Below are 10,417 nucleotides of genomic sequence, written 5' to 3'. Positions count from 1 at the left end.
TTTCAAGAGAAATGGTTAACCAATTGGACTTAGTCTCTGGCAGAGAGGCAAAGTGTTTTCAAGAGAAATGGTTAACCAATTGGACTTGGTCTCTGAACGGCAGGCAAATTGTGGCCTTGAGAAATGATTAACCAATTGGACTTAGTCTCTGGAGGAGAGACAAAGTGTTTTCACGAGAAATGGTTAACCAATTGGACTTAGTCTCTGGCAGAGAGGCAAAGTGTTTTCAAGAGAAATGGTTAACCAATTGGACTTGGTCTCTGAACGGCAGGCAAATTGTGGCCTTGAGAAATGATTAACCAATTGGACTTAGTCTCTGGCGGAGAGACAAAGTGTTTTCACGAGAAATGGTTAACCAATTGGACTTAGTCTCTGGCAGAGAGACAAAGTGTATTCACGAGAAATGGTTAACCAATTGGACTTAGTCTCTGGCAGAGAGGCAAAGTGTTTTCACGAGAAATGGATAACCAATTGGACTTAGTCTCTGGCAGAGAGGCAAAGTGTTTTCAAGAGAAATGGTTAACCAATTGGACTTAGTCTCTGGCAGAGAGGCAAAGCGTTTTCCTGAGAAATGGTTAACCAATTGGACTTAGTCTCTGGCAGAGAGGCAAAGTGTTTTCCTGAGAAATGGTTAACCAATTGGACTTAGTCTGTGAACAGCAGGCAAATTGCGGCCATGAGAAATGGTTAACCAATTGGACTTAGTCTCTGGCAGAGAGGCAAAGTGTTTTCCTGAGAAATGGTTAACCAATTGGACTTAGTCTCTGGCGGAGAGGCAAAGTGTTTCCCGTTGTAATGGTTGGCCAATGCACTTCGGATTGCATTGGCAGGCCGGGCAATGAGGCTCTTGGGCCCGCGAGAGCAAAATCCGTGCACAGACGGAAGTCCATGAGGTCAGATCCGAGGCCTTTACCCGGCACCCGGTGGGGGTATTCCCGCAGAGAGTAGCGAATCTGCCCGGCGACGGGTCAAGTTGCAATTTCTGGCATGCCACTCCTGGAGCTGGTTAATGAGTTCCCCTCGGAAGTCCCGATGAGGAAAGGGTAAAATGGCGTTTTGCGGGCTTTTAGGGCCTCCTGGACGGTAGGACTACCGCCCGACCTTACGGTTGGAATTGTTGGCAGGGGAGGTTGGCGGGGTACCTGCAGAATAGTAGGAGGTGGCAAATCGAGAATCGGTCGACATCGCCAAAAACCTTCTCGAGCCTCCAGGTCTGCAGGGACCGACCCAGGCTGCCGCCAAACCGACCGACAGGCCCTGCCGGCGGCCATTTTTGGCCATTTTCGGCATTTTTCGCCTCTGTCGGCCGGGATGGAAAAGCGGCGGCCTGAAGCCCGGGCCTGCCCGGGGAGGCCTCCTAATCGCCCGGGGGACCGGATTTGCCCCGGTGAGAGCCCCGGAAACGTCCCGAAGCCGGCCGGGAAGGCGGCCAAGGGCGAAGCACCTCGGATTGCATTGGCAGGCCGTGCAAAGTGGCCTCCGGGCCCGCGAGACAATGCAGGGTGCCCTCGGTGTGCCCCTGAGAAATGGTTAACCAAACGAAGGACAGTGCGCCTCGGATTGCATTGGCAGGCCGTGCAAAGGGGCCCCCGGGCCCGCGAGACGTTACAGATTGCCCTCGGTGAGCCCCTGAGAAATGGTTAACCAATTGGACTTAGTCTCTGGCAGAGAGGCAAAGTGTTTTCACGAGAAATGGTTAACCAATTGGACTTAGTCTCTGGCAGAGAGGCAAAGTGTTTTCAAGAGAAATGGTTAACCAATTGGACTTGGTCTCTGAACGGCAGGCAAATTGTGGCCTTGAGAAATGATTAACCAATTGGACTGAGTCTCTGAACGGCAGGCAAATTGTGGCCTTGAGAAATGATTAACCAATTGGACTTAGTCTCTGGCGGAGAGGCAAAGTGTTTTCACGAGAAATGGTTAACCAATTGGACTTAGTCTCTGGCAGAGAGGCAAAGTGTTTTCCTGAGAAATGGTTAACCAATTGGACTTAGTCTCTGGCGGAGAGGCAAAGTGTTTTCAAGAGAAATGATTAACCAATTGGACTTAGTCTCTGGAGGAGAGACAAAGTGTTTTCAAGAGAAATGGTTAACCAATTGGACTTAGTCTCTGGCAGAGAGGCAAAGTGTTTTCAAGAGAAATGGTTAACCAATTGGACTTAGTCTCTGGCAGAGAGGCAAAGTGTTTTCCAGAGAAATGGTTAACCAATTGGACTTAGTCTCTGGCGGAGAGACAAAGTGTTTTCACGAGAAATGGTTAACCAATTGGACTTAGTCTCTGGCAGAGAGGCAAAGTGTTTTCAAGAGAAATGGTTAACCAATTGGACTTAGTCTCTGGCGGAGAGGCAAAGTGTTTTCTCGAGAAATAATTAACCAATGAGGCCAATGGACCTCGGGTTGCATTGGCAGGCCGGGCAATGAGGCTCTTGGGCCCGCGAGAGCAAAATCCGTGCACAGACGGAAGTCCATGAGGTCAGATCCGAGGCCTTTACCCGGCACCCGGTGGGGGTATTCCCGCAGAGAGTAGCGAATCTGCCCGGCGACGGGTCAAGTTGCAATTTCTGGCATGCCACTCATGGAGCTGGTTAATGAGTTCCCCGCGGAAGTCCCGATGAGGAAAGGGCAAAATGGCGTTTTGCGGGCTTTGGGGCCTCTTCGTCGGTAGGACTACCGCCCGACCTTACGGTTGGAATTGTCGGCAGGGGAGGTTGGCGGGGTACCTGCAGAATAGTAGGAGGTGGCAAATCGAGAATCGGTCGACATCGCCAAAAACCTTCTCGAGCCTCCAGGTCTGCAGGGACCGACCCAGGCTGCCGCCAAACCGACCGAGAGGCCCTGCCGGCGGCCATTTTTGGCCATTTTCGGCATTTTTCGCCTCTTTCGGCCGGGATGGAAAAGCGGCGGCCTGAAGCCCGGGCCTGCCCGGGGAGGCCTCCTAATCGCCCGGGGGACCGGATTTGCCCCGGTGAGAGCCCCCGAAACGTCCCGAAGCCGGCCGGGAAGGCGGCCAAGGGCGAAGCACCTCGCATTGCGTTGGCAGGCCGTGCAAAGTGGCCTCCGGGCCCGCGAGACAATGCAGGGTGCCCTCGGTGTGCCCCTGAGAAATGGTTAACCAAACGAAGGACAGTGCGGCTCGGATTGCATTGGCAGGCCGTGCAAAGGGGCCCCCGGGCCCGCGAGACGTTACAGATTGCCCTCGGTGAGCCCCTGAGAAATGGTTAACCAATTGGACTTAGTCTCTGGCAGAGAGGCAAAGTGTTTTCAAGAGAAATGGTTAACCAATTGGACTTAGTCTCTGGCGGAGAGGCAAAGTGTTTTCAAGAGAAATGGTTAACCAATTGGACTTAGTCTCTGGCAGAGAGGCAAAGTGTTTTCAAGAGAAATGGTTAACCAATTGGACTTTTTCTCTGAACGGCAGGCAAATTGTGGCCTTGAGAAATGATTAACCAATTGGACTTAGTCTCTGGCGGAGAGACCAAGTATTTTCACGAGAAATGGTTAACCAATTGGACTTAGTCTCTGGCAGAGAGGCAAAGTGTTTTCACGAGAAATGGTTAACCAATTGGACTTAGTCTCTGGCAGAGAGGCAAAGTGTTTTCACGAGAAATGGTTAACCAATTGGACTTAGTCTCTGGCGGAGAGACAAAGTGTTTTCAAGAGAAATGGTTAACCAATTGGACTTAGTCTCTGGCAGAGAGGCAAAGTGTTTTCAAGAGAAATGGTTAACCAATTGGACTTGGTCTCTGAACGGCAGGCAAATTGTGGCCTTGAGAAATGATTAACCAATTGGACTTAGTCTCTGGAGGAGAGACAAAGTGTTTTCACGAGAAATGGTTAACCAATTGGACTTAGTCTCTGGCAGAGAGGCAAAGTGTTTTCACGAGAAATGGTTAACCAATTGGACTTAGTCTCTGGCAGAGAGGCAAAGTGTTTTCACGAGAAATGGTTAACCAATTGGACTTAGTCTCTGGCGGAGAGACAAAGTGTTTTCAAGAGAAATGGATAACCAATTGGACTTAGTCTCTGGCAGAGAGGCAAAGTGTTTTCACGAGAAATGGTTAACCAATTGGACTTAGTCTCTGGCGGAGAGACAAAGTGTTTTCAAGAGAAATGGTTAACCAATTGGACTTAGTCTCTGGCAGAGAGGCAAAGTGTTTTCAAGAGAAATGGTTAACCAATTGGACTTGGTCTCTGAACGGCAGGCAAATTGTGGCCTTGAGAAATGATTAACCAATTGGACTTAGTCTCTGGAGGAGAGACAAAGTGTTTTCACGAGAAATGGTTAACCAATTGGACTTAGTCTCTGGCAGAGAGGCAAAGTGTTTTCAAGAGAAATGGTTAACCAATTGGACTTGGTCTCTGAACGGCAGGCAAATTGTGGCCTTGAGAAATGATTAACCAATTGGACTTAGTCTCTGGCGGAGAGACAAAGTGTTTTCACGAGAAATGGTTAACCAATTGGACTTAGTCTCTGGCAGAGAGACAAAGTGTATTCACGAGAAATGGTTAACCAATTGGACTTAGTCTCTGGCAGAGAGGCAAAGTGTTTTCACGAGAAATGGATAACCAATTGGACTTAGTCTCTGGCAGAGAGGCAAAGTGTTTTCAAGAGAAATGGTTAACCAATTGGACTTAGTCTCTGGCAGAGAGGCAAAGCGTTTTCCTGAGAAATGGTTAACCAATTGGACTTAGTCTCTGGCAGAGAGGCAAAGTGTTTTCCTGAGAAATGGTTAACCAATTGGACTTAGTCTGTGAACAGCAGGCAAATTGCGGCCATGAGAAATGGTTAACCAATTGGACTTAGTCTCTGGCAGAGAGGCAAAGTGTTTTCCTGAGAAATGGTTAACCAATTGGACTTAGTCTCTGGCGGAGAGGCAAAGTGTTTCCCGTTGTAATGGTTGGCCAATGCACTTCGGATTGCATTGGCAGGCCGGGCAATGAGGCTCTTGGGCCCGCGAGAGCAAAATCCGTGCACAGACGGAAGTCCATGAGGTCAGATCCGAGGCCTTTACCCGGCACCCGGTGGGGGTATTCCCGCAGAGAGTAGCGAATCTGCCCGGCGACGGGTCAAGTTGCAATTTCTGGCATGCCACTCATGGAGCTGGTTAATGAGTTCCCCGCGGAAGTCCCGATGAGGAAAGGGCAAAATGGCGTTTTGCGGGCTTTGGGGCCTCTTCGTCGGTAGGACTACCGCCCGACCTTACGGTTGGAATTGTCGGCAGGGGAGGTTGGCGGGGTACCTGCAGAATAGTAGGAGGTGGCAAATCGAGAATCGGTCGACATCGCCAAAAACCTTCTCGAGCCTCCAGGTCTGCAGGGACCGACCCAGGCTGCCGCCAAACCGACCGACAGGCCCTGCCGGCGGCCATTTTTGGCCATTTTCGGCATTTTTCGCCTCTGTCGGCCGGGATGGAAAAGCGGCGGCCTGAAGCCCGGGCCTGCCCGGGGAGGCCTCCTAATCGCCCGGGGGACCGGATTTGCCCCGGTGAGAGCCCCGGAAACGTCCCGAAGCCGGCCGGGAAGGCGGCCAAGGGCGAAGCACCTCGGATTGCATTGGCAGGCCGTGCAAAGTGGCCTCCGGGCCCGCGAGACAATGCAGGGTGCCCTCGGTGTGCCCCTGAGAAATGGTTAACCAAACGAAGGACAGTGCGCCTCGGATTGCATTGGCAGGCCGTGCAAAGGGGCCCCCGGGCCCGCGAGACGTTACAGATTGCCCTCGGTGAGCCCCTGAGAAATGGTTAACCAATTGGACTTAGTCTCTGGCAGAGAGACAAAGTGTTTTCACGAGAAATGGTTAACCAATTGGACTTAGTCTCTGGCAGAGAGGCAAAGTGTTTTCACGAGAAATGGTTAACCAATTGGACTTAGTCTCTGGCAGAGAGGCAAAGTGTTTTCACGAGAAATGGTTAACCAATTGGACTTAGTCTCTGGCAGAGAGGCAAAGTGTTTTCACGAGAAATGGTTAACCAATTGGACTTAGTCTCTGGCAGAGAGGCAAAGTGTTTTCAAGAGAAATGGTTAACCAATTGGACTTGGTCTCTGAACGGCAGGCAAATTGTGGCCTTGAGAAATGATTAACCAATTGGACTTAGTCTCTGGAGGAGAGACAAAGTGTTTTCAAGAGAAATGGTTAACCAATTGGACTTGGTCTCTGAACGGCAGGCAAATTGTGGCCTTGAGAAATGATTAACCAATTGGACTTAGTCTCTGGCGGAGAGACAAAGTGTTTTCACGAGAAATGGTTAACCAATTGGACTTAGTCTCTGGCAGAGAGGCAAAGTGTTTTCAAGAGAAATGGTTAACCAATTGGACTTGGTCTCTGAACGGCAGGCAAATTGTGGCCTTGAGAAATGATTAACCAATTGGACTGAGTCTCTGAACGGCAGGCAAATTGTGGCCTTGAGAAATGATTAACCAATTGGACTTAGTCTCTGGCGGAGAGGCAAAGTGTTTTCACGAGAAATGGTTAACCAATTGGACTTAGTCTCTGGCAGAGAGGCAAAGTGTTTTCCTGAGAAATGGTTAACCAATTGGACTTAGTCTCTGGCGGAGAGGCAAAGTGTTTTCAAGAGAAATGATTAACCAATTGGACTTAGTCTCTGGAGGAGAGACAAAGTGTTTTCAAGAGAAATGGTTAACCAATTGGACTTAGTCTCTGGCAGAGAGGCAAAGTGTTTTCAAGAGAAATGGTTAACCAATTGGACTTAGTCTCTGGCAGAGAGGCAAAGTGTTTTCCAGAGAAATGGTTAACCAATTGGACTTAGTCTCTGGCGGAGAGACAAAGTGTTTTCACGAGAAATGGTTAACCAATTGGACTTAGTCTCTGGCAGAGAGGCAAAGTGTTTTCAAGAGAAATGGTTAACCAATTGGACTTAGTCTCTGGCGGAGAGGCAAAGTGTTTTCTCGAGAAATAATTAACCAATGAGGCCAATGGACCTCGGGTTGCATTGGCAGGCCGGGCAATGAGGCTCTTGGGCCCGCGAGAGCAAAATCCGTGCACAGACGGAAGTCCATGAGGTCAGATCCGAGGCCTTTACCCGGCACCCGGTGGGGGTATTCCCGCAGAGAGTAGCGAATCTGCCCGGCGACGGGTCAAGTTGCAATTTCTGGCATGCCACTCATGGAGCTGGTTAATGAGTTCCCCGCGGAAGTCCCGATGAGGAAAGGGCAAAATGGCGTTTTGCGGGCTTTGGGGCCTCTTCGTCGGTAGGACTACCGCCCGACCTTACGGTTGGAATTGTCGGCAGGGGAGGTTGGCGGGGTACCTGCAGAATAGTAGGAGGTGGCAAATCGAGAATCGGTCGACATCGCCAAAAACCTTCTCGAGCCTCCAGGTCTGCAGGGACCGACCCAGGCTGCCGCCAAACCGACCGAGAGGCCCTGCCGGCGGCCATTTTTGGCCATTTTCGGCATTTTTCGCCTCTTTCGGCCGGGATGGAAAAGCGGCGGCCTGAAGCCCGGGCCTGCCCGGGGAGGCCTCCTAATCGCCCGGGGGACCGGATTTGCCCCGGTGAGAGCCCCCGAAACGTCCCGAAGCCGGCCGGGAAGGCGGCCAAGGGCGAAGCACCTCGCATTGCGTTGGCAGGCCGTGCAAAGTGGCCTCCGGGCCCGCGAGACAATGCAGGGTGCCCTCGGTGTGCCCCTGAGAAATGGTTAACCAAACGAAGGACAGTGCGGCTCGGATTGCATTGGCAGGCCGTGCAAAGGGGCCCCCGGGCCCGCGAGACGTTACAGATTGCCCTCGGTGAGCCCCTGAGAAATGGTTAACCAATTGGACTTAGTCTCTGGCAGAGAGGCAAAGTGTTTTCAAGAGAAATGGTTAACCAATTGGACTTAGTCTCTGGCGGAGAGGCAAAGTGTTTTCAAGAGAAATGGTTAACCAATTGGACTTAGTCTCTGGCAGAGAGGCAAAGTGTTTTCAAGAGAAATGGTTAACCAATTGGACTTTTTCTCTGAACGGCAGGCAAATTGTGGCCTTGAGAAATGATTAACCAATTGGACTTAGTCTCTGGCGGAGAGACCAAGTATTTTCACGAGAAATGGTTAACCAATTGGACTTAGTCTCTGGCAGAGAGGCAAAGTGTTTTCACGAGAAATGGTTAACCAATTGGACTTAGTCTCTGGCAGAGAGGCAAAGTGTTTTCACGAGAAATGGTTAACCAATTGGACTTAGTCTCTGGCGGAGAGACAAAGTGTTTTCAAGAGAAATGGTTAACCAATTGGACTTAGTCTCTGGCAGAGAGGCAAAGTGTTTTCAAGAGAAATGGTTAACCAATTGGACTTGGTCTCTGAACGGCAGGCAAATTGTGGCCTTGAGAAATGATTAACCAATTGGACTTAGTCTCTGGAGGAGAGACAAAGTGTTTTCACGAGAAATGGTTAACCAATTGGACTTAGTCTCTGGCAGAGAGGCAAAGTGTTTTCACGAGAAATGGTTAACCAATTGGACTTAGTCTCTGGCAGAGAGGCAAAGTGTTTTCACGAGAAATGGTTAACCAATTGGACTTAGTCTCTGGCGGAGAGACAAAGTGTTTTCAAGAGAAATGGATAACCAATTGGACTTAGTCTCTGGCAGAGAGGCAAAGTGTTTTCACGAGAAATGGTTAACCAATTGGACTTAGTCTCTGGCGGAGAGACAAAGTGTTTTCAAGAGAAATGGTTAACCAATTGGACTTAGTCTCTGGCAGAGAGGCAAAGTGTTTTCAAGAGAAATGGTTAACCAATTGGACTTGGTCTCTGAACGGCAGGCAAATTGTGGCCTTGAGAAATGATTAACCAATTGGACTTAGTCTCTGGAGGAGAGACAAAGTGTTTTCACGAGAAATGGTTAACCAATTGGACTTAGTCTCTGGCAGAGAGGCAAAGTGTTTTCAAGAGAAATGGTTAACCAATTGGACTTGGTCTCTGAACGGCAGGCAAATTGTGGCCTTGAGAAATGATTAACCAATTGGACTTAGTCTCTGGCGGAGAGACAAAGTGTTTTCACGAGAAATGGTTAACCAATTGGACTTAGTCTCTGGCAGAGAGACAAAGTGTATTCACGAGAAATGGTTAACCAATTGGACTTAGTCTCTGGCAGAGAGGCAAAGTGTTTTCACGAGAAATGGATAACCAATTGGACTTAGTCTCTGGCAGAGAGGCAAAGTGTTTTCAAGAGAAATGGTTAACCAATTGGACTTAGTCTCTGGCAGAGAGGCAAAGCGTTTTCCTGAGAAATGGTTAACCAATTGGACTTAGTCTCTGGCAGAGAGGCAAAGTGTTTTCCTGAGAAATGGTTAACCAATTGGACTTAGTCTGTGAACAGCAGGCAAATTGCGGCCATGAGAAATGGTTAACCAATTGGACTTAGTCTCTGGCAGAGAGGCAAAGTGTTTTCCTGAGAAATGGTTAACCAATTGGACTTAGTCTCTGGCGGAGAGGCAAAGTGTTTCCCGTTGTAATGGTTGGCCAATGCACTTCGGATTGCGTTGGTAGGCCGTGGAAAGTGGCTCTTGGGCCCGCGAGAGCAAAATCCGTGCGCAGACGGAAGTCCATGAGGTCAGATCCGAGGCCTTTACCCGGCACCCGGTGGGGGTATTCCCGCAGAGAGTAGCGGGTGTGCCCGGCGACGGGTCAAGTTGCAATTTCTGGCATACCACTCCTGGAGCTCGTTAATGAGTTCCCCTCGGAAGTCCCGATGAGAAAATGGCAAAATGGCGTTTTGCGGGCTTTGGGGCCTCCTGGACGGTAGGCCTACCGCCCGACCTTACGGTTGCAATTGTTGGCAGGGGAGGTTGGCGGGGTACCCGGAGATTTTCGGGGACACGATTTTCAGAACATTTTCAGACAACGGTCACACTTTAAAAATGCCCAGAAAAGTGCGACTTTGAGGGTGGTAAGCGTTTTCAAATAGAATACCTTTCAAAGAGCTCTCGGAAGTCCTATATGAGGATTTAAGATGAATTTGTGCGGGCTTTCCGAACTCCGTTGTCGGTCTGAAATATCGGCCAGGGTCCAGACCGGTGGTAACCCTGGTTTAATAAACATGGCGTGTGGCGAAAAGAACAGACAAAATGACAAAGTGTCAAATATATATATACATGTGTATTTATGAACAAAAAAAATCACAAAGTGTCACCTGGCGGTGTACTTGATGATGAAAAATAAAAATACAAAGTCTGTTCACAGGCACCTTTGGGGCGGGGGTGCCTGAGTCCCCTTGGGTTGCACACTATAGAGTGTTTGACATGGACAGAGTCAACACTGTGTGCGTGCCCAGAACCCTTTTGAACGCAGGCGACGCACGCCGGTCGGCATTTCCTCTCCGTGCGAGCGCCAACAGGTTGCTTCCGTTGTTTTACAAATAAGAAAATTGTATTTATGAGCAGCAAAAAAAAAAATCACAAAGTTTCACCTGGCGGTGTACTTGATGATGAGAA

Source organism: Cetorhinus maximus, unplaced genomic scaffold, assembly GCF_964194155.1.
Source record: "Cetorhinus maximus unplaced genomic scaffold, sCetMax3.hap1.1 HAP1_SCAFFOLD_631, whole genome shotgun sequence".
NCBI classification, from domain to species: domain Eukaryota; kingdom Metazoa; phylum Chordata; class Chondrichthyes; order Lamniformes; family Cetorhinidae; genus Cetorhinus; species Cetorhinus maximus.
This window is presented reverse-complemented; position numbering follows the sequence as displayed.